At 41.0% G+C, this 25,388-nt stretch overlaps 1 protein-coding gene across 2 annotated transcripts in view; it reads left to right on the top strand.

Annotated features, from left to right (window-relative positions):
• The first annotated feature begins 906 nt into the window (after nucleotides 1-906).
• The window catches only part of SH2B2 (SH2B adaptor protein 2), a 194,494-nt gene continuing 170,012 nt past the window's right edge, over nucleotides 907-25,388 (top strand). The window contains exon 1 of one of the 2 annotated variants that reach the window (XM_073616658.1): nucleotides 907-1,064. The gene's annotated coding sequence lies outside the window, so the exon portion shown is untranslated. The remainder of the gene's footprint in view (nucleotides 1,065-25,388) is intronic. The other variant, XM_073616659.1, reaches the window with a different exon arrangement.

Genomic DNA, 25,388 nt, shown 5'->3' with positions numbered 1-25,388 from the left:
TTGAAATTGTTCTAGAATGTGTGTATATATAAGAGGATGTAGGTCTTTGTTTGGTATAGCTCTGAAGAAGGGGGGTGTGACCTCCGAAACACGTTAGCCTGCAAACTAAGTAAGGAATAAGTTCAAGTGTCGCTCGATTACCACTGGTTTGATACACTGCCTGTTTTATATCACATTTTGTTAGTACCCAATTGTGATTTTTCATTTAGTTTAATAAAAGATAATACATTTATTGTAACGTACTAGGCGTTTGTATCCTTCTGTTTGTTCTTTTCCAATTATCTGTATTTGTATCTTTTATATTTTACCAGAACTGGGTATTATATTATTATGTGTTAGTGTGCACTAAAGTTATTATTTTTTGTCTTTTTTTCCTATAAATATGTGTTGATAAATAACTGTGCAAATATTGTGTGACATAAGAAATTGCAACTACCATCATTTTTTCCCCAGGGTCTCTGCTTTCAGAAAATATATGGGTTTTGAAGGATTTACACTTATTTCTAGCAATAAATAAGGATTTTGAACATGTACAAAAAAGGAAAAAAAAATGCCCCATAGACAAGTGGTTGAAGTGTATGCTGTGACCACAGATCTCCCTTTAATAAAATCTTATGGAAACAGAATCAAATATAAAACTGAATGTATCATCCTTAACAATCCTATAGAAATAAACAGATAGATATAAGCCATACATGATAAAGGGAAGAGATGAATGCGTTGATAAAAAAAATCAGAATCAATCAAAAGAAATGCATGGATTAAAGAAAAAGGGAAAGGAGTGTGAGAGGCCCCCGGTGTATTTGTCTGGTGCCCATGGAATGGGGACGTGTGACACCCAGCCAGAACACTGTGTCACTAGAGCAGACTCTGGCCCTTTATGAGCTGTGCGGTGATGTGGCCCCGCCCCCAGCTCCGGGGGTGTGGAAAACAAGAAAGGGATGAGTGTGATGGTGATATTCCCCTCCATAGTGTGACATGGAGAGCGGACCATGCTGACTTCACAGAACGGGATTTAAATCACCACAGCCACAGCCGGCACCAGCGATGATCTCCATCACACAGTAAGTGCTATTCTGGGAGGGGAAGGAGGGACACCCAGCCTGGATCCCCTCCATAGAAAGGACTGCTGGGGACACATTGTCAGAGGGAGGGATCGGAGGACAAGTGCACTGTGTGTCTATACAGCTGTCTGATGATGGATGAGCCTATCAGCATTGTGTATACAGTGTGTGATCCCAGCATTGTGTGTATACAGTGTGTGTGATCCCAGCATTGTGTATACAGTGTGTGTGATCCCAGCATTGTGTATACAGTGTGTGTGATCCCAGCATTGTGTATACAGTGTGTGTGATCCCAGCATTGTGTGTATACAGTGTGTGTGATCCCAGCATTGTGTGTATACAATGTGTGTGATCCTAGCATTGTGTGTATACAGTGTGTGTGATCCCAGCATTGTGTGTATACAGTGTGTGTGATCCCAGCATTGTGTGTATACAATGTGTGTGATCCCAGCATTGTGTGTATACAGTGTGTGTGATCCCAGCATTGTGTATACAGTGTGTGTGATCCCAGCATTGTGTGTATACAGTGTGTGTGATCCCAGCATTGTGTGTATACAGTGTGTGTGATCCCAGCATTGTGTGTATACAATGTGTGTGATCCTAGCATTGTGTGTATACAGTGTGTGTGATCCCAGCATTGTGTATACAGTGTGTGTGATCCCAGCATTATGTATACAGTGTGTGTGATCCCAGCATTGTGTGTATACAGTGTGTGTGATCCCAGCATTGTGTATACAGTGTGTGTGATCCCAGCATTGTGTGTACAGTGTGTGTGATCCCAGCATTGTATATAAAGTGTGTGATCCCAGCATTGTATATAAAGTGTGTGATCCCAGCATTGTCTATACAGTGTGTGAGATCCCAGCATTGTCTATACAGTGTGTGAGATCCCAGCATTGTATATACAGTGTGTGTGTGATTCCCAGCGTTGTGTATACAGTGTGTGATCCCAGCGTTGTGTATACAGTGTGTGTGATCCCAGCGTTGTGTATACAGTGTGTGTGATCCCAGCGTTGTGTATACAGTGTGTGTGATCCCAGCGTTGTGTATACAGTGTGTGTGATCCCAGCATTGTGTATACAGTGTGTGTGATCCCAGCATTGTGTATACAGTGTGTGTGATCCCAGCATTGTGTATACAGTGTGTGTGATCCCAGCATTGTGTGTATACAGTGTGTGTGATCCCAGCATTGTGTATATACAGTGTGTGATCCCAGCATTGTGTATATACAGCGTGGGATCCCAGCATTGTGTATATGCAATGTATGTGATCCTAGCATTGTGTATATACAGCGTGGGATCCCAGCATTCTGTGTATACATTGTGTGTGATCCTAGCATTGTGTGTATATACAGTGTGTGTGATCCTAGCATTGTGTTTATACAGTGTGTGTGATCATAGCATTGTGTGTATACAGTGTGTGTGATCTCAGCATTGTGTGTGTATACAGTGTGTGTGATCCCAGCATTGTGTGTATGATCCCTATATTGTGTATATACAATGTGTGATCCCCGTATTGTGTGTATACAGTGTATGTACATCCTAGTCGGACTGATTGGGATCTCTCCTGTAATCCTGTTTAGCACACAGTAGCGGCTCTTCCTGCCTCTATGGATCTGAGGGGGATCTGCATTGCTCTTTCTATATGGAGAAGGTGTCCCTGTGCCTGGGGGCTGCAAGTTTGTCCTGGATCAGCTGGCCCTGCATTATTGATGGAGGAGCTGCCAGTCCTCCCAGTCCCAGGCAGATGTTGGTGTGCCCTTGTGCTGGGCTCTGGGGGGAAATGGGACATGTAGAGAGTATGACATGTATGACAGTCACCACCGACCCTGGAAGATATATGTGTAAACAGCACAGTGGGGATTCTTTACATTGCCAGCATTTCACAATGATGGGAATAATCACTGTTCATAAATCATGCTATCAATGTGTGTGATCAATGAAGTCTGTGTTTCTGATATACAAACTGAATTGCTATAGAATGTGAGATGTGATACTTTCTACAGATTTGGAGACTTCATTTATGAGAAGCTTGACTTGATTTTTCAGTCTGATTACATATTTGCTTTTTGATACAATATATTTATATTGAAGTTTAAATATATTTACAGAGAGACCTGAAAAAAAAATCAACTAATAAATCCTACTGTCATCATTGTACAAATAATCATAAGCGGCCAATAGGAATGAACCATTACAGGAATGTTGTAAAATAATTATATCAGAGACCAGTGCTTAGTCATAGACTTTTAGAAATAGTTTATTAATGTATTATTTTTATTATTATTCAGAATTTACAATATATAGCACCAACAGTTAGTGCAAAATAATAGGGAGACAGTACAATTACAGTAGAACTTTGATTTGAGAGTAACTTGGTATGAGAGCATTTTTCAAGACAAGCAAATTTTTTTATAAACTTTGACTTGATATACAAGCGATGTCTTGATATGCAAGTAGCTTGATATCACAACTGAGTATAAAAGAGAAGAGAGACGCCTCTAATGCCCCGTACACACGGTCGGATTTTCCGAAGGAAAATGTGTGATAGGACCTTGTTGTCGGAAACTACGACCGTGTGTGGGCTCCATCACACATTTTCCATCAGATTTTCTGACACACAAAGTTTGACAGCAGGATATAAAATTTTCCGACAACAAAATCCGTTGTCGGAATTTTCCGATCGTGTGTACACAAATACGACGCACAAAGTGCCACGCATGCTCAGAATAAATAAAGACATGAAAGCTATTGGCTACTGCCCCGTTTATAGTCCCGACGTACGTGTTTTACATCACCGCGTTCAGAATGATCAGATTTTCCGACAACTTTGTGTGACCGTGTGTATGCAAGGCAAGTTTGAGCCAACATCCGTCGGAAAAAATCCATGGATTTTGTTGTCGGAATGTCCGATCAATGTCCGACCGTGTGTACGGGGCATTAGTGTAGCAATATGGTTACATTTAATGAAGGTACAACATTTAGCAACATATTGCTACACTTTAAAGGCGCCTCTCTTCTATTTTATACTCTGTAGATCCTGATGGATTTTGCTTATAATCCCTTTGTGAAGGCTTCCATTTGTGGATGGACATTTTATTGTTACCCAACCTGGTCACATTGCTGTAATCTTTTTATATGGACTATAAACTGAAGGACCTATGAATAAGTAGTTGTGGAACAAATCATTTGAGTTTCCATTATTTCTTATGGGGAAATCCGCTTTGATATACAAGTGCTTTGGATTACAAGCATGTTTCTGGAACGAATTATACTCGCAATCCAAGGTTTTACTGTATAATTAGGATGGCCCTGTTCATGAGAGCTTACAATCTAAAGGGAAGCCCAAGTGATATAAAAGGTAGATTTTAGCCATCCGACTATAAAAATCTCATTAAGAAATAACTTGTCACTTGTTTGAAAATATGGGTTTGTATCCAGGTGTGTTAGGCTGACTAAACAATTTTAGATTTATATTGAACAAAAAAAAAATCCAACAGATTGTCAGTTGGGAGGCAAGTGACAGGGCCCCTCCATGTAGCGAATTCTGGTCTGTTTATCAGAAACCCGCTGAAATTTGCAGTGTTTGGCATGCTTACGTTTTGTGAATGAAGCCTTTTTATAAATCATCCAGGCAACCAGTAAAATACATATATAGGAGCTGGTTTACCTGCCAAAAGAATTGTATTTCTGCCCATCAAGTCCTGAGATTTACACAGCTCTGCCACACAAAGCCCTGTCTAGCAGGGCAGAAGACTGGATTTTTATTCTGTTGCAGTTCAGTAGCGCTTACAGGTTTTTTCCTTCCCCCAGCCTGTCTGAGCTCTGCTGTACAGTGGACTGCAAGAGCCTGATACCAAGTCCATTTCAGGTTCCTACACTGTTTGCAGGTGCAGGGTACATACAGTAGAAGCCCTGGTTCAAACCCGAGGGAATGGAAGCTTTTTTTTTTTTTTAAGCTTTTTTTTTCAGAAGTGCTTCAACACTGAACATGTGGATTCCCACTCCAGCTCAGAAAAGTACATGAGCTTCTTTGGGGGAGAGTCACGTATTTGGGTCCCTAGAGACTTCAGTGGGAATGCCCGAAAAGCCAAATAACATGTGCTTAGTTTCTCGCCTCTTCTTCTAGTAATTAGCTTTCTTTTGGCTAAAACATTAACGCTCAAACCTGACAAAGCCAGATAAACCAATTATACATAATATCCAGTTATATGTAGAAGCTTTGCATGGCGAGAGTGGGAACATTAAAGCGGTAGTAAACCGCTGGGTGTTTTTTTTTTTTTTTTTAACCACTTCAGACCTGGAAGGATTTGCCCCCTAAATGACCAGGCCATTTTTTGCGATACGGCACGGCGTTGCTTTAACTGACAATTGCTGACAATTAAAGAAGCCTATCCTGCTTCTAACTAATATACTGTTTTACTTCCCCCATCAGCTCATCCCCCACAGCTATTACCTTTTGTATCGATTGACTCTCCCTTTTTAGATTGTAAGCTCTAATGAGCAGGGCCCTCTGATCCCTCTTGTACCAAATTGTAATGTAACTGTAATGTCTGCCTTTATTTTATTAAGCGCTGCGCAAACTGTTGGCACTATATAAATCCTGTATAATAATAATAAATTGCGCCGTTGTGCGATGTTGTACCCAAACAAAATTGATGTCCTTTTTTTCCCACAAATAAAGCTTTCTTTGGGTGGTATTTGATCACCACTGCAAGTTTTATTTTTTGCGCTATAAACAAAAAAGCATGACAATTTTGAAAATAAAACTTTTTTTTATTACTTTCTGCTATAATACATATCCAAAGTAAAAATATAAAAAAAAAAAAATCAGTTTAGGCCAATATGTATTCTACATATTTAAAAAAAAAAAAATCGCAATAAGCGTATATTGATTGGTTTGCGCAAAAGTTATAGCGTCTACATACTATGGGATAGATTTAGGGACTTTGTTTTTTTTATTTTTTTATTTGTTATTGTTTTTACTAGTAATGGCGGCGATCTGTGATTTTCAGCGGGACTGCGACATTACGGTGGACAAATCTGACCCCAAATGACACTTTTTGGGGACCAGTGACATTATTACTTTAATCAGTGCTATAAAAATGCACTGATCAATGTATAAATGACACTTGCGGGGAAGGGAACACTAGGGGGTGATCAAGGAGTTAAATGTGTTCCCTCAGCGTGTTCTAATTGTAGGGTGGGTGGGCTGCCTGGGACATGACAGAGATAGCTGTTCCCGATCACTGGGAACAGCAGATCTCTGAGATGTCCCCTGTCAGAACGGGGATCTGCCTTGTTTACAATGGCAGTTCCCCGCTCTGCCTCTGTATACAGCGGTCGCGGGCGGCCGGCGGACATCGAGTCCGCCAGACCCATGCACGCACTTGCAATCTCACATGCACGGACCGACGTACAGGTGAGCCGACCAGTCGCCGTATAAGTACGGCGGCTAGTCGGCAAGTGGTTAAAAAAAAACGAAAGGCAATGTCATACTGTGCTAGTATGGATTGCATACTAGCACATTATGTGAAACTGAAAATGAAGCCTTCCAGCAGTGCGTTGTCACAGCTAAAGGTGCTTCCATCTTCACCCGGTCTTCCTTCCGGGTTCGCGGACACCAGCTGTGTAAATGGCCGGAGCCACGATGATGTCACTCCCATGTGCAGGAGCCGCTGCTTATGGCACAGGACTCTGAAGGAACGGCACGGGTATGCCGTTCCTTCAGGGCGCGTGTGCCGGTGACGTCACTGGTTGCATGTACAGTAAATATCTGTTAAAAAGTTATTATAGGCTTACTTATAGGTGACGTTCGTTCATAGGAGTTTACTCTCACTTTTAGACCCCTTTCTCACTGAGGCAGTTTTCAGGTGTTTTAGCGCTAAAAATAGCACCTGTAAAGCACCTGAAAACTGCCTCTCAAGCCACCCCAGTGTGAAAGCCCGAGTGCTTTCACACTGGTCTGGTGCGGTTGCAGGACAGGAAAAAAAGTCCTACAAGCAGCATCTTTGGGGGCGGTGTGGGAGCGGTGTATACACAGAGCAAAATGAAAACTCCTCCTACAAGCTTTAACCAGGCACTGATAGAAGTCACACGACTTCTCTAACTGCTGATGAGAAAAGGTATTTAGCAGTTTATATTTACTAAAACTATTGCATTTCCATGTTCTGTGTACTGTGGGAGACCAGATATAGTGAATGCAAGGTCCTGGGTTTAGTAACACTGTAAGTGCAGTCATGATATAAACATACATGCTCGTACTGCTCTAGCGTGCATCTCTATGTACTGTTTAGGCACCCCTGGCAACACCCTCATCTTGGAATAGTAGCAATCTATTAGGCCTCATGCACACGGACATAATTAGGCACAAAATATGCCTGGCTTAAAAACATTTTCCTGTGGTTGAAGAGTGAATAGCAGTACATCCTTATCCCTGTACTTATGTAAAAGTTGTGTCAGAAACCATGAATCAGACTGAGACAGAAGTACAGTTAAATCACACTTGTTTAATAATAATAATAATAAAGAAAAGGTAAACGTAGTCAAAACATAGCCAGAGTTCAGGAACCGGAACGGATAGTCAGAAGCTAAAACGCCATGGAGCCAGAGATGAGCGTAGTAGAAAAGCAAGCAGGATCTGGAGCCAGAAGGAATGTCAGCCAAGCAAGTCTTTAACAGGAACACAGGAAAGCGTATATAGAGATGTGACCAAGGCGAAGGCAGAGATCATCTGGACTGGTCTGCTTAAGTAGGCAGGACTGACAAGCAGGATATCATCAACAGGTGAGTCACTGTGGAGAGATAGGAGCTGGCAATTAACCGACAGCTGAGCGGCCAGCTATGAGAAGGAAGGGCTGAGCCCAGCCCTGATAGTACCCCCTCCTCAATGACCCCTCCTCGGAGGAGGACCACCAGTCTTGAGGGGAAAACGTCTATGGAAATCATGGAGGAAGACAGGGGCATGTACGTCTGAGGATGAGACCCAAGAGCGGTCCTCCGGACCATACCCTTTCCAATGCACCATGTACTGTATGTGCCTACGGGAGTCAATAATGGACTGTACTTCATACTCCTCAGGGTTCTCAACCTGTACAGGGTGAGGACGAGGCACTGAGGTGGTAAAGCGGTTGCAGACCAAAGGTCTTAATAAGGAGACATGAAATGCATTTGAAATATGCATATTAGAAGGAAGGTCTAATGCGTGTCACTGGGTTAATCCTGCGAAGAATACGGAAAGGCCCAATAAACCAAGCTGCTAACTTCAGAGAGAGAACATGAAGTCAAAGGTTGCGGGATGACAGCCAGACCCTGTCCCCAACCTGGTAGGAAGGCACAGGCAGGCGTCTGCGGTCAGCATGGAGTCTGTACCTATCATTAGCATGTCACAAAGCCTCCTGGACTTGTGACCAAATGGAACAAAGACCATGGAGATGCTCCTCTAACGCAGGAATACTCTGCGGAACAAATGAGTCAGCCAACATGGATGGTTGGAAACCATAGTTCGCCATAAGCAGGGACAATCGGGAAGCAGAATTCAAGGCACTATTGTGAGCAAACTCCACCCACGGTAAGAGGTCTGACCAGTTGTTATGATGCAGACCTGCAGCCCTAGAGTCGATTAGAGCCTGTATCTCAACAGACGACTCAGCCCAAGAAAAGGTAGCTGAAACCAGGGGCTTATCCTTCTGGATAACTGGGGACAAAACAACGCCACCTAAGGTCTATCCATGACAGGACCTCAAGGTTCAGGCGTTCCCTCGATGGGTAGGACAAGACTTCAAAAAGTGACCTGCCTGGCCACAATAAAGGCACAATCTCTCCCTCCTCCTAAGGGTTCTCTCGCAGAGAGACGCGTGAAGCCCAAGTTCATGGGTTCATCTTCACAGACCGACTCGGTACCAGGAGGCATGGGAGGCAAGGGTGGGACTGCAAAGTTCGGAGAGAAATGTACAGGAGGCTTCCACAAGCGCTCCTTAAAAGGGAGTCTTTCTCTGAGTCTCAAGTCAATGAGGATGGCAAACGTGATCAACCTCTCCAGCTCAGTGGATATATCTCGGGCTGCTATCTCACCCTTGATGGTATCCGAGAGACCATGAGAAAAAGCAGCCATGAGGGCCTCATTGTTCCAAGCAACCTCTGCTGCCAGAGTACGGAATTCAATGGCGTAATCGGCAACAGTTCTTGCACTCTGTTTGATGGACATGAGGCACTTGGCAGCAGAAGTGGAGCATGCGGAAACGTCAAATACCCTTTTAAAAGAAGTCACAAACTCAGGGTAACTCCAGGCAACAGGTTTTTGCGTCTCCCATAGAGGGTTTGCCCAGGCCAAGGCTCTCTCAGAAAGCAAAGCTATCACGAAACCTACTTTGCTTCTGTCCGTGGGAAACGCCTGGGGCAGCATCTCAAAGTATATCTCAACCTGTTTGAGAAACCCTCTGCATTGGACTGGATCTCCCCCAAATCGCTGGGGAAGTGGAGCGGAATCAGACATACCTCTTATAGAGATAATACCTGAGGCGGGTGCCTCAGGTATTAGTGGAGCAGCAGCAGGGGTGGCCTGCAAATCAGGTTGTACCGGAGCAGCTACAGTGGAAGATTTCAGGTGAGCCGTGTGACTCAGGAGCGTTTGTAAAGCCATGGAAAACTGATCCATGCGATGATCCTGCTCATCCAATCTGGAAAAAATATTACCAACAAGTGGATTGACTGCATCTTCTGAATTTATGGCCTTTGCCTACTGTCAGAAACCACAAATCAGACTGAGACAGAAGTACAGTTAAATCACACTTGTTTAATAATAATAAAAAAGGTAAACGTAGTCAAAACATAGCCAGAGTTCAGGACCCGGAACGGATAGTCAGACAAGCCAAAACATCAGGGAGCCATAGATGAGCGTAGTAGAACAGCAAGCAGGAACTGGAGCCAGAAGGAATGTCAGCCAAGTAAGTCTTTAACAGGAACACAGGAGAGCGTCTCTAGAGATGTGACCTCTGCCTTTGCCTTGATCATCTGGACTGGACAGTTTAAGTAGGCAGGACTGACAAGCAGGATATCATCAACAGGTGAGTCACTGTGGAGAGATAGGAGCTGGCAATTAGCCGACAGCTGAGCTGCCAGCTTTGAGAAGAAAGGGCTCACCCCCTACCCCTTCAACCTATAAGTTCAGTAAAACATGTTGTACAGCTTGTGCAGGTAAATGCAGATGCAGAGAAGCATTGACATTTGCACAAGTACAGGGGCGTATAGCCATTTACTTCTATAGCTGAGGGTATGCCCCACCTGTGACTCCCTGGCTGCGGGAAAACGACATGGTTATTACTCCAGGAATATTTTATACCTAGTTCTAGCTGTGTATGTGCAGCCTGATTCCCTGTGAACTGGTTGCCCAGGGGTGTACGTGGAGGACATATGCTCGTTTTCCTACCCTATTATTTTTTGGTCAGATCAGACCCAGTCATTGCAGTATATTGCATTTTTTTGCAGGCTGTTAGAATGCAGTTTGTTGTCACCAAATACAACCAACAGCAGACCCTTATTCTTTCATGCATAAAAGTGGAATCAGCAGTTTGAATGCAGATTGTCGAATTCGACAGGAAAGCTACATTTTAAGTGCAACATTACACGGTCCATTATCACCAATGACTTGACTCATTCGTAAACCTCTTATTGCAGAGTGCTCCCATTTCTTTCCTATCACCGCAGTAGGCCATCAGGATATTTATTGTCCATTTGCCTAAATGTATGCGAGATCGGGGCTATTAATACACATGGCCCAGTTGTAACTTTGGTATAGAACAGCAATTTTTGAATACAATCTCTGTGTTTTGTTTTCATGCGTACTACCAGGAGATACTGCCTATTTGTGTTTAGTTTGAAAACATCCCCTTTTCAATTGAATTAATGGCTGCAATAATTCCTCCTAACTCTGCCGGCCTGGGTGAGTGGTCGTTTAAAGGTTTAATGTATTTATGATAATGACTGGAAGGAGAAGGCAGACTCCACTCAGATCAGCGTACAGCCAGATGGGTCTTTCAGTTTATATTGTACACAGCTGCTTGCTGTACTGTACATCATAAAAGCTTATCACCATTCCAGTATTGACTGCGGAAGTGGAAGACCGGTACCGACTCTGCGGTCTAGATGAATGACTTTTCTAGAAAAACCTCCGTAGGTGATCATGAAAGCAGATTTGTTTTCAATTTATTAATCACTGCAAGTATACAGTATGTGTCTTTTATTTAGCCATAGCATATTTGTGTGTGTGTGTGTGTGCGTGTGTATATGTATATATAGATCTATATAATATACATTATCTCACAAAAGTGAGTACACCCCTCACATTTTTGTAAATATTTTATTATATCGTTTCATGTGACAAAACTGAAGAAATTACACTTTGCTACAATGTAAAGTAGTGAGTGTACAGCTTGTGTAACAGTGTAAATTTGCTGTCCCCTCAAAATAACTGAACACACAGCCATAATTGTCTAAACCGCTGGCAACAAAAGTGAGTACACCCCTAAGTAAAAATGTCCAAATTGGGCCCAAAGTGTCAATATTTTGTGTGGCCACCATTATTTTCCAGCACTGCCTTAACCCTCTTGGGCATGGAGGTCACCAGAGCTTTGCAGGTTTCCACTGGAGTCCTTTTCTACCCCTCAATGATGACATCACAGAGTTGCTGGATGTTAGAGATCTTGCGCTCCTCCACCATCCGTTTGAGGATGTCCCACAGATGCTCAATAGGGTTTAGGTCTGGAGACATGCTTGGCCAGTCCATCACCTTTACCCTCAGCTTCTTTAGTAAGGCAGTGGTCGTCTTGGAGGTGTGTTTGGGGTCGTTATGTTGGAATACTGCCCTGCGGCTCAGTCTCCGTAGGGAGCGGATCATGCTCTGCTTCAGTATGTCACAGTACATGTTGGCATTCATGGTTCCCTCAGTGCCGGCAGCACTCGTGACACTCCAACCATCATGCTTGACTGTAGGCAAGACACACTTGTCTTTGTACTCCTCACCTGGTTTACGCCACACACGCTTGACATCATCTGAACCAAATAAGTTTATCTTGGTCTCATTATCGGCTCCAGTAATCCATGTCCTTAGTCTGCTTGTCTACAGCAAACTGTTTGCAGGCTTTCTTGTGCATCATCTTTCCTCTGGGACGACAGCCATGCAGATCAGTTTGATGCAGTGTGCGGCATATGGTCTGAGCACTGACAGGTTGAACCCCCCCCTTCAACCTTTGCAGCAATGCTGGCAGCACTCCTACGTCTATTTCCTAAAGACAACCTCTGGATATGACGCTGAGCACGTGCACTTAACTTCTTTAGTCGAACATGGTGAGGTCTGTTCTGAGTTGAACCTGTCCTGTTAAACCGCTGTATGGTTTCGGCCACCGTGCTGCAGCTCAGTTTCAGGGTCTTGGCAATCTTCTTATAGCCTAGGCCATCTTTATGTAGAGCAACAATTCTTTTTTTCAGATCCTCAGAGAGTTCTTTGCCATGAGGTGCCATGTTGAACTTCCAGTGACCGGTATGAGAGTGAGAGCGATAACACCTATTTTAACACACCTGCTCCCCATTCACACCTGAGACATTGTAAAACTAACAAGTCACATGACATCAGGGAGGGAAAATGGCTAATTGGGCCCAATTTGGACAATTTCACTTATGGATGTACTGACTTTTGTTGCCAGCAATTTAGACATTAATGGCTGTGTGTTGAGTTATTTTGAGGGGACAGCAAATTTACACTGTTATACAAGCTGTACACTCACTATTTTACATTGTAGCAAAGTGTCATTTCTTCAGTGTTGTCACATGAAAAGATATAATAAAATTATTACAAAAATGCGAGGGGTGTACTCACTTATAGATTATATGTCTGATATATATATATATAATCTATAAGTGAGTACCCCCTTAATGACCAGGCCATTTTTTGTGATGCAGCACTGTGTTATTTTAACTGACAATTGTACGGTCGTGTGACGATGTACACAAATAAAATTGATGTCCTTTTTTTCCCACAAATGGAGCTTTCTTTTAGTGGTATTTGATCACCTCTGTGGTTTTTATTTTTTGCGCTATAAACAAAAAAATAGCGACAATTTTGAAAAAAAAAAATGTATTTTTTACTTTCTGCTATAATACATATACCCAACAAATGTAAAAAAACAAATTTCTTCATCAATTTAGGCCAACATGTATTCTACATATTTTTGGTAAACAAAAATCTCAATAAGCATATATTGATTGGTTTGCGCGAAAGTTATAGCGTCTACAAACTAAGGGATAGATTTAGGGATTTCAATTTTATTTATTTTTTATTACAAAGCCTTTAATTACCATATTAGCATGATACTACAAATTAAATATAATAGAATTTTTTTTGCAAGCAAAATGGATAATTTCAATTCTGGTAAAATCACTTCGCTAATCCCTTATTAGAAGCAGTTCCATAATCTTCATTTTTGTTATGACAACTGTACTTTAAAGAAGATCTCGTGTTTTTATCCTATTCAAATGTTACAACCAGGGTTTGAAAAAGACAATTGGTTTAACTGTCAACATCCAAGAAACAGAGGGCTGTAAATGTGATAATTAGGAAATTGTATATTGTAATCCTCCCTTTGACTGCACTGTTCTCCATACAATTAATATCAGTTTTTATAGTTTTGAAATTAATTTTTCCATCAGCTCGTATTAGTGCAGACCCAGCTTTACAGATCTCATTGGTGGTACAGCCATGTAAGGTCTCCAGTGTAAGGTTCACATCGTCCCTTTCAGTCCGTGTATAGCGTATGCAACGTTTCTCATTTCCAGTACGCTTTAAATCGCTATAGTTTTCACATCGATCAGAGTCGGGGTAAGAGCAAGATGGGCAGATCACTCCATTAACATCATTGCTGGTGGATGGCACCCATGTGATAATGATTTGACCAAAAGAGATCATAGCTCAAAGGATAAGAAACTGGACCGCCACAGTTGCGCCAGGCAAACAAGACAGAAGGAAGATGGAGATGTCAGACAGAACCCCAGTAGCAGGACGTAAACTGCCAAAAGGGGGATGAGGCACTTGAAGGACCAATGCAATATATTCTAGAACCCCAAAAGATCTAGTCTCATGGGGTATGAGAAGTCACTAAATACAGGAATGTTGTGGAGAGTACTTGTCCAAAGGGCCAGGTCAGATTGAAATGGCCGACATGTTCTATCCACATATACTGTATTGCAACACCAGAATGATGGTGAGGAGATGCTCAAGTGCTCTTATTAAGATGTGGGTATGTCGATACCCACATCTTAATGATGGTTCTCCATCATTTGTAGATTAGAATAAAGATCTCCTATTAATCCTCATTTCGTACGGGCAACTGAAGTTGCCGTTGTTAGTATTTTAGAGTGTTCATACTGTAATTGAATTTTTGAGCTTTGGATTTGTAATGCATGATGTGTTTGAAGGTATTGGTAAAAGTTTTTGTTCGTTAACTGATAGCGGTCTTTTAATATATTAAAAGGGAGTAAAACATCCCCCTCATATAACTGGTACAGAAATAATATGCCCGCCTTTTTCCAGTCTGAAAATTCCAAAAGTTTATTTAATTCATAAAGGCAATAATTATCTCATATGGGCATCTGCTTCGTATGTCCCTTATGTTTAGTAATATGTCGTACTGCTTCCCATGATGTGTGTGAAGTGGAAGGTAGGGAACCTTTTTTTATTACAGAAATGGTGAGCTACTATTAGTTGGACTAAAGGGTATTTTTTAAATTGAGATGCTATTATCTTTTGTGTAGGGTCCTCCACGTTCACTACCTCCCAACCGTGCCAATGTTGTAATTGTGATGCAATAAAGTATAATCTTGCATTAAGTATCGCGTGAAAATTATTAACAAACAAAACACATGGCTTTCCATTCATGAACAGCTTTTTTACTGTTGTGATCTGTGATTGGCCAAGCTAATCATATGGTAGTCATGTATCATGTCATTGTTTTGGGCCAGTCACATGATACATGACTACCATATGATTAGCTTGGCCAATCACAGTTTACATTCATAAGCAAGTTATTCATGAATGGTTAACCCATTCATAACAGCTAAAACTATTGCTTATACAGTGATCACCGCTGTGTAAGAAGTAACAGTGTAAAAAAAAATCCCTGATCACCCCCCAGTAGTACAGTGTCCCTATGGTAACACAAAGCTACCCTGATAACAGGATGTATAAGAAAATGGTAAAAAAAAAAAAAAAAAATGAATAGAAAATTGTTTACAATTTTTTTTTTCATACTGTCACCAGTCAGTATTCCACCATCACACCAGTCATATGATGACTCTGTACTGTACTGGTGACAATGTGTGTGAAAAAAAAAAAGTGAAAAAAACACACATTTTTATTAAATTTCTTAATTTTCCAAAAAAACTTTTTTTAAAATTACAACTTCAAAAAATTAGCTATGCCTCTTACTAAACGTCTCAGACTGTCTACTTTAAAAAAGAGGGGTGTTTTGGGGGGTATTTGTAATGTCCTGGCATTTTGTGGCCTCGGAATTAGACTGTCAGTACACAAGGACTGATCAGTTTTCAAATATATATATATATATATATTATATCATAGTTTGTAGACTTTCACACAAACCAATTAATATACACTTATTGGGATTTTTTTTGTACCAAAGACATGTATCAGAATACCTTTTGACCTAAATTTATGAATACATTTGATTTTATTGTATATGTTTCATAATAGAGACTAGGAAATATCCTTTTTTTTATTTTTATTTAGTTATATAATAAAAAACCCCAGTGGTAATCAAATACCATCAAAAGAAAGCTCTATTTGTGTGAGAAAAAAAATGATATAAATTTAATTTGCGTACAGTGTTGCATGACCGTGCAGTTAAAGTAACACAATGCTGAATAGCAAAAAACCCCAAATGCCTGTAACAGCTTGTAAATGCATGTAAACGAGGTAACTCGCGTTAAGCCGCGTTTTGTTTACAGGCGTTTTTAATGGAGATAAATTTTTGACTATTTGCATAAAAAAATAAAAGCGCTTCTAAATGCAAACGCGGATAAACGCTGCATGCAAACTCGGCAAAATGGACGTTTTTAAACGTCGGTTACTATCTGTCAAGGTGGATCATTCAAGAGAGGTTTTAAAACGTCCTGTGTACAGCACTACTTGTAGCCCCCCCCCCCCCCCCTCTCCTTCCCAGTGTAGCTGCCGCAGTAGAGACCCCTTTATCTAGTAATTTGGTCACCACTGCCAAGTGAATCTTTGCTTTACCTACCTGTGCTAATTTAAAAAGGTATCTGACAAAACTATCTTTGTTTCCTTAGCGCTCATTTACACTTGCTTCAACACACATTAGCGGCTAGTTTACACTTGCTTCGAAACCAGGCTTCGGACAGGCTTTGTTAAAGCCCTCTGAATGCCAGTCAAAGCTCCTGCCACTAAATAAAATGGTTAGCTTACAGTCCTGTTTACACCTGCTTTTGCTTTGCTTTGCTTCGGCTAAGCTTCAAAAATGATACCCCATGTAGATTTAGTGGTGCTTCAAAGCATCTTCAAAGCCTCCAAAGAAGTCTATGGCAAAGCCCACTTGAAGCTCCATCGAAGCCTTATTGAAGCATCAAGCAAAAGCAGGTATAAACAGGACTGTAAGATAATCATTTTATGTAGTGACAAGTGCTTTGACTGGTGTTCAGAGAGCTTTAACAAAGCTTGTTTGAAGCAAGTGTAAACTAGCTCTAATATAGTGCCTACTCACCATTTTCTTCTTTTTATTTCTGAACCTGAAACAGAAATGTGGAAGGAGGTGATGATCACTTGTATAGATGAGGGGTTGGCAGCCTCTTACACCTTTTTGTTTCCTTTGTACTACTGCTGATGAAGGTCCACGTAGCCAGTTTATGGTGATTTTTTTTTTTTTACTTTCTTGTTTTATTAAAGTGTTACTAAACCCAGAACCCTGCATTCACTATATTTGGTCTCCCACAGTACACAGAACATAAAAATGCAATTATTTTAGTAAATATAGACAGTTAAATACCTTTTCTCATCATCAGAGCAGTCTTGTGACTTCCATCAGTGTCCAGCCAAGCACTGGTTAATAGCTTGTAGGAGTTTTCTGACTGCCCTATGAGACTGCAAGACCCCTGACTCTCTGTCTGACAGTGCTGATCGGCCCTGTGCTGATAACATGCACTCTCCCACCTCTCTAGCAATACACACCAAACTGAGCATGTGCGGCCTGACTCCATAGACTCTGTTTTTATAGAGGAATTATCAGGGGACAGTGCAGGGAGGGGAAGATCTGTGCATACAAGATCAAATAGACTTTTTACACAATGCAGAGTATTAACCCCTTAGGTTCCACAGTTAGTATAGCAAGCATGCTTTACTGCATATACAGAATGATTTTACTGTTGTGGGTTTAGAAACACTTTAAGGTTCCTTTTTCTGGGTTAGTATGGAAAATTGTATATTGGTATTATTTAGTATTTCATATTACCAGTAGTTGTAGCTCTAATCTTGTTCTCGCATTTAAAGAATTGTATCACTCTCAGCTGTGCTTAATTTACATTACAAACAAAAAACCCTAGCCCCCCCTCCGTATCCCCCTCAATACACAGCTGTGGCCCTGGCTAGGAGTAAAGTGGTTATCACCTTAAACTAAGCATGAGCAGTCAGCACCACATGATATTGAGGGGTAAATAAGATATTTGGCCACCACTGGATACGAAAAGGAACTTCCAGCAGTTTTACTAGGGAGAGATTTGGCTGCTCATGTAACACATTTCTATCATCTCTTTCTGCTCAGGCTCTTGATTGGTGTACTGTACAATCACAGTGGATATCTGCCCATAGTATGCTTCCTCCAATAAACATTCTGGCTTTATGTTTGTAATGCAAGTGATGTAACTGTGGCTCAAATGGGTGCATTCTGTACTGTATGAATGGGTAACATCATTTATATGTATATTTTACAGCCTTGCCAAAAAACAACTACAACTGTAAAATGTATGCACCGCATTGTTAACCACTACCTGCTCGTCGGCCGCCCGTGGGGGGAGCGCAACGCGGCGATCGGTGGTGCGGTGTGTCAGTCCGACACCTTTCTTGGTAAAGAGTCTCTGATGGAGGCTGATCACAATGTAAACAGGAAAAGCTGTTGATCGGCTTTTCCTCACTCGCATCTGACAGACGCGAGTAGAGGAGAGCCAATCGGTTGCTCTCCTGACAGGGGGGGTCTGTGCTGATTGTTTATTAGCGCAGCCCCCCCTTGGGTACCCACCCAGGACCACCAGGATACCGCCAGGATCACCAGGGATTGCCACCACACTGGACCACCAGGTATGCCACCCTAGACCACTAGGGAAATGCCAATCAGTGCCCAGGCAGCTGCCAATCAGTGACCATCCCCAATGCCTGCCAGTGCCAGTGCCATCAGTGATGCCTATCAATGCCATATATCAGTGCCCATCAGTGCCACTTATCAGTGCTTATCAATGCCCAACAGTGCCGCCTATCAGTACCCAGCAGTGCTGCCTATCAGTGCCACCCAGAAGTACCCATTAGTGCAGCCTTTCAGTGTCCACCAGTGCCACCCATGAGTGCCCATCAGTGCTGCCTATCACTGCCCATCAGTGCTGCATATCAGTGCTACCCATCAGTGCTGTCTACCAGTGCCCATCGTCAGTACCCATCAGTGCCACCTCATTGGTGCCGCCTTATCAGTGCTCATCAGTGAAGGAGAAAACTTACTTATTTACAAAATTTTATAACGGAAAGAAAAGAAAAAAACTTTTTTTTTTTTCAAAATTTTAGGTCTTTTTTTATTTGTTTAGCAAAAAATAAAAAACACAGAAGTGATCAAATACCACCAAAAGAAAGCTCTATTTGTTGGAACAAAATGATAAAAATTTTGTTTGGGTACAGTGTAGCATGGCCTCGCATTTGTCATTTAAACAGCGCTGAAAGCTGAAAATTGGCTTGGGCAGGAAGGGGGTGTAAGTGCCTGGTACTGAAGTGGTTAAACTAGGGATTGAATTATACATTGGTGGCTGACGTGTTCCCTATGTAATTGTAGACCATAACAGGAATTAGTATACACCTAACATAAAACAAAACATTGTCACACCTGTTGTAATTGTGAACACGTATTTTGTCTGGGGACTTAGATTAGCAAGAAATGTATTTATCATTTGGGGGAATGGCTCTGCAAATATTTCGTGGTGGATCCAAGTGTTCATTAAAAGTTGTTCTTTGTAGTTTCCTATCTAAACATATATTATACAAAAGCATGTTCTGTTTTATGTTTGTAACATGTACCAAGTGAGATAGGAATCGTGATAGCACCTTTATTTTGTCTTGTTTTTTCCACATGACAGCTGTTTAAGTTAAGGTTTGTTATTTCAGCCTGTACCAGAATCGGGAATTATTTTACATTGCATAGGGGAATTGATATAATGGTTTAAGTAATTGGATGTATTTAGAAAATGGAGTTGAGCTCCAAACATCCGTCCTTTTGACTGTCAGTAAAACAGCCTGTTTTATCTAATGTTGTATAATTAGTGTTCAGCACATATGCTTTCTGAATTTGAATGTACAGTCTCTTAGGGTCAACAACAGACTGGAGATTAAAAATATATGGGTATAAACTGAAATATATATAGAGCTGCTCAATTAATTGTCAAGAATCGTTATCGTGATTAATCGTCAAGAATCGTTATCACAGTCTTGACTAAAGTGTTTCACAGTTCTTTCTATGCAAAGAATTCTCTCTGCTCTTCTGAAGCCACAGCCCTCAAAAGAAAGGAAGAGAAAAACAGGGAGGTCATCAGTTGAACTTAGTATAAACATTGTAACAATTTGTCAATGGAATAGACTTTTTTCTGACATTTGTTGGTTTCAAGTTAAAATCATTTTTTTTTATATAGAAAATTACTTAGAACCCCCAAACATATATTTTTTTTTTAGTAGACACCCTAGAGAATAAAATGGTGGTTGTTGCAATATTTTATGTCACACTGTATTTGTGCAGCGGTCTTTCAAATGCGCAATTTTTTGGGGAAAAAATTACTTTAATGAATTTAAAAAAAAATAATCTAACCAGTAAAGTTAGCCCATTTTTTTTTTTTTGTATAATGTGAAAGATATATAAAATATTACACAAACACACAAACTTTGATGGCATTCCAGTCTTATGCCCCGTACACACGGTCGGATTTTTCGACGGAAAATGTGTGATAGGACCTTGTTGTCGGAAATTCCGACCGTGTGTAGGCTCCATCACACATTTTCCATCGGATTTTCCGACACACAAAGTTTGAGAGCAGGATATAAAATTTTCCAACAACAAAATCCGTTGTCGGAAATTCCGATCGTGTGTACACAAATCCGACGGACAAAGTGCCACGCATGCTCAGAATAAATAAAGAGATGAAAGCTATTGGCCACTGCCCCGTTTATAGTCCCAACGTACGTGTTTTACGTCACCGTGTTTAGAACGATCAGATTTTCCGACAACTTTGTGTGACCATGTGTATGCAAGACAAGTTTGAGCCAACATCCGTCGGAAAAAATCCTAGGATTTTGTTGTCGGAACGTCCGAACAAAGTCCGACCGTGTGTACGGGGCATTAGTCCATAAGGTTCAACATTGAGTTGGCCCCCCCTTTGCAGCTATAACAGCTTCAAGACTCTTCTGGGAAGACTGTCCACAAGGTTTAGAAGTGTGTCTATGGGAATGTTTGACCATTCTTCCAGAAGCACATTTGTGAGGTCAGGCACTGATGTGGATGAAAAGGCTTGGCTCACAGTCACCGCTCTAATTCATCCCAAAGATGTTCTATCGGGTTGAGGTCAGGACTCTCTGTAGGCCAGTCAAGTTCTCCACCCCAAACTCGCCCATCCATGTCTTTATGGACCTTGCTTTGTGCACTGGTGAGCAGTCATGTTGGAACAGAAAGGGGCCATTCCCAAACTGTTCCCACAAAGTTGGGAACATGAAATTGCCCAAAATGTCTTGGTATGCTGACACCTTAAGATTTCCCTTCACTGGAACTAAGGTGACAAGCCCAACTCCTGAAAAACAACCCCTCCACCAAATGATTTGGACCAGTGCACAAAGCAAGATCCATAAAGACATGGATGAGTGAGATAGATCACCTTTGAGATGAATTAGAGCAGAGACTGTGAGCCAGGCCTTCTCGTCCCCATCAGACCTCACAAATGCGCTTCTGGAAGAATGGTCAAACACTCCCATAGACACACTCCTAAACCTTGTGGACAGCCTTCCCAGAAGAGTTGAAGCTGTTATAGCTGCAAAGGTTGGGCCAACTCTATATCGAACCCTACAGACTAAGACTGGGATGCCATTAAAGTTCATGTGCATGTAGAGGACAGGCGTTCAGTAACTACTGGCAGAACTTTCAAAATTTTTTCATTTATCAACTGTAACACAAGATTTTTGGTCTTTGTCATTACCTGTGAGTCGTGTAACATTCAATATGGTGGGTCGGACGACTGGCAGGTTAAAAGATCGTCTTAATGATTACTTATATGACATAGGGATAAATCATTCCACGGATGTTGCCAGGCACTGGAACGAACTTCATAATAAAGATGTCTCCTTATACAAGGAATTGAGAGGATTATCATGTCTATGATAGGTGATAGATTTAGGACAGTGTGCAAAAGAGAGGTGTTCTGGATATTTAACCTCAATACTAGGAAGTGGATGGGGTTTATTTTTAATTTTATGAATGAGAGCAATATTCAGTACTCCCGGCGTCTTTCTTTCCTTTGCATCTTCTTATTTGTGTAACCTTAACACCATCTAGGCGCCCATTTTGGGTTTGATTTCTTTAAACTATATAGTGTATATAGATGATCCCTCTATGTTTATACACATGTATACCTGAAAAGCAGTGAGGTTCTGTAATTTTTTCTTTTCTTTTGTTTTGTTTCGTTTGTTTCTTTTGTTCCTTTTTTGTTTTTGCTTCTTGTTCCCATTTGGTCCAATTTCAATCTTTTTTTCTATTCATTGTTTTTGACATCTTTTATATTCATGTTTATTTTTACTTTGAAGCAGAATTGAGTCCTTGTATGGTCTTTCCTACATTTTTATGTATAGGGGTCCGTTTTGCTTTTGTTTTTTGCCATTTAGGTTCCCGGGAATATCTGAGGGGAGATTTGGCAAGGGGAAGGGAATGGGGGTTTATCTCCTGCCTCCTTCCTTTCTTCTTTTTTGCTTTTTCTCGTCTGCATATATGGTTTCATATATTTTGTGTATAATATGCCTCCCTAGATACCATCTGGCGAATGTTGAAAAACACATATTTTATATGGTGTATATAATATCTTTATACAATATTTTTATGTCTATTTTCTTTATTCAGAGATTTTGGATGGATAGACTTTAAGTGTCATTCATTTTCCTGGTTTTTATTAATGTTTAATGAAGCTCAGATGACATATCGTTTTCATTTTTATAATCCTGACTATATCCATGTTTCTGACTACTGATGTTTGGAGATGATTGTTTGTAATACTTATAGACAGGTCTAGGTTGAATTCTACTTCCTTAAGGGTTAATTCTTATACGATTCCTGCACTGATCGCCTCCACACCCTCTCCCTCCATGTGCGTGTATTTTTTATGAACCACACCTGATCACAATCTGGAGACATACATCTTATGTGATCAGTACTTCATATGTACAAATGATAGATTGTGATTGTTGGTCCTACAGCTATGATTAATCACTTCCCATCCTGCCCATAGTCATATCACGTCTGCAGAGGGGATCTCCCATCCCGGGCGGGCGTCATATGACGTCCTCCGCTTACCGCCGGCATAGGGGGTGACCAAGGAGACGATGCGCATGCCCAGCGGCCGTGATCGATCCTGACAGAGCAGGAACGTGGATCTGTGTGTGTGTGTGTAAACACACACAGATCCACGTTCTGTCAGGGGAGAAGAGACAGATCGTGTGTTCCTAGTATATAGGAACACTGATCAGTCTCCTCCCTCAGTCAGCCCTATCTCCCTCACAGTTAGAACACACAGTCAGGGAACACATTTAACCCCTTGATCGCCCCATAGTGTTAACCCCTTCCCTGCCAGTGGCATTTATACAGTAATCAGTGGCTATTTCTAGCACTGATCGCTGTATAAATGTCAATGGTTTCAAAAAAGTGTCTGATCTGTCCGCCGCAATCACGATAAAAATCGCAGATTACCGCCATTATTAGTAAAGAAAAAAAATAATAATAATAAAAATGCCATAAATCAATAACCTATTTTGTAGGCGCTATAACTTTTGTACAAACCAATCAATATAAGCTTATTGCGATTATTTTTGGTAGAAAAAAAAAAAGAAGAAGAATACATATCGGTCTAAACTGAGGAAAAAATTTGTTTAAAAAAAATTTAAAAAATGGGATATTTATTATAGCAAAAAGTAAAAAATATTGTTTTTTTTTTTTGTTTTTTTTTTCAAAATTGTCGGTCTTTTTTGTTTATAGCGCAAAAAATAAAAAACCCAGAGGTGATCAAATAGCACCAAAAGAGAGCTCTATCTGTGTGAAAAATTGATCAAAATTTTATTTGGGTAAAGTGTTGCATGACCGCGCAATTATCATTCAAAATGTTAGCGCTGAAAGCTGAAAATTGGCCTGGGTAGGAAGGGGGTTAAAGTGCCCTGTATTGAATCAAATATTTGTACCTGTACCTCTGTCGGTATATGATCACATTTTACGTCAATAAAGGAGTTGCATTGGAGGGTGGCTGTCCAGTGTTCTTATTTCTTCACTAGTAACTGCTGTGCTAAGCGCACAGCATTCTTTGATAATTTGTTACATTTTATCACAAGACCAGGACTCGGGGCAAAAAGTAAGTACAACCCATGGATATTGTTCACTTCAATATTTTTGAAAAGGCAGACATTAGATCTTTGTTTAAACAGTTCCTACAGATAAAGGTGAAATATTTAACCACTTGCTTACTGGGCACATTCACCCCCCTCCTGCCCAGGCCAATTTCCAGCTTTCAGCGCTGTCACACTTTGAATGACAATTGCGCGGTCATGCAACACTGTACCCAAAATACATTTTTATAATTTTTTTTGAGACAGAGCTTTCTTTTGGTGGTATTTAAAAAAAATCACGTAAAGGTTTTTTTGAGATGCCACAAATTTTTACAACCATACAAAAAAAAGTACATGAAGTTCATATCAGAGATCAATACCAGTATTATAATTCACGTCACGGGAATGCTTTAAGAACCCTTTAAAGCCGTATCTAGGGCCATGCATATCCGGGACAGGACACAAGGGCCACCATAACAAAGCAGGTAGACATGCATTAAACATTTGGAAAACAAGGTCATACAAATTTCAGTCATAGCATTACCAGCTAAATTAAACATATCCATTTTTGTAATATCATATTTCACAACAATATCCTATCCATTACTAAATCGGCTGAGGCCAAACCTGCAGTAGCCAACCAGCTACCCCATACCTTCTCAAATTTGGAAAAGCTGCCCCTATGCTGATATATCAGCTTTTTTAACCTCAGCGTTGTGCCCATCTGTGCAAGCCACATTTGAGGCGAAGGGGGAGTACTGGAAGTCTGATGAAGTAAAATGAGCCTGTTAGCCTGAAACAATGCCCTGGATCAGGCCTCTTTAACATACCTGTCTGGTATTACAGCATCAAGCAAACTTAGTATACAATGTATAGGATCCATGTCTATGGAGATCTGAAATGAGGAGTTCATCATGGTAACAACATTCCAGTAGCAATAATGCTTTGGACACCTCCATAGCAAGTGTATTAAGTCCCCCACATCCCTGTTACATGGGGTCAGGGCGTACACCCATGTAATGTAGCCTGAGTGGGGTACGGTGGACTCTCAATAGAAAGTATAATCTCTGTGTGACATTAAGAGAGCACCCCCGCACTGCCTCCAGAGCCTCCTCCCATTGGTCTCCCAGGATATTACCTATGCCGCTATCACACCTTTCCTTTTGGTGGTATTTAATCACCACTGGGTTTTTTATTTTTTGCTAAACAAAGTAAAAAAGACCGAAAATGTGAAGAAAAAAATTTTTTTTCTGTTTTTAAAAATTTTGTAAATAAGTATTTTTTCCTCCTTCGCGGATGTGCGCTGATGAGGCTGCACTGATGGGCACTAACAGGCTGTACTGATAAGGCGGCACTGACGCTGTCAGCGTGAGGAGAGGAATGCCGATAACTGGAAAATCCTGTTTACACTATGATCAGCTGTGATTGCACACAGCTGGT

Source organism: Aquarana catesbeiana, linkage group LG02 (genome assembly GCF_042186555.1).
Source record: "Aquarana catesbeiana isolate 2022-GZ linkage group LG02, ASM4218655v1, whole genome shotgun sequence".
NCBI classification, from domain to species: domain Eukaryota; kingdom Metazoa; phylum Chordata; class Amphibia; order Anura; family Ranidae; genus Aquarana; species Aquarana catesbeiana.
The sequence above is the reverse complement of the archived record's forward strand: the minus strand, read 5'-3'. Positions and strand labels throughout refer to the sequence as shown.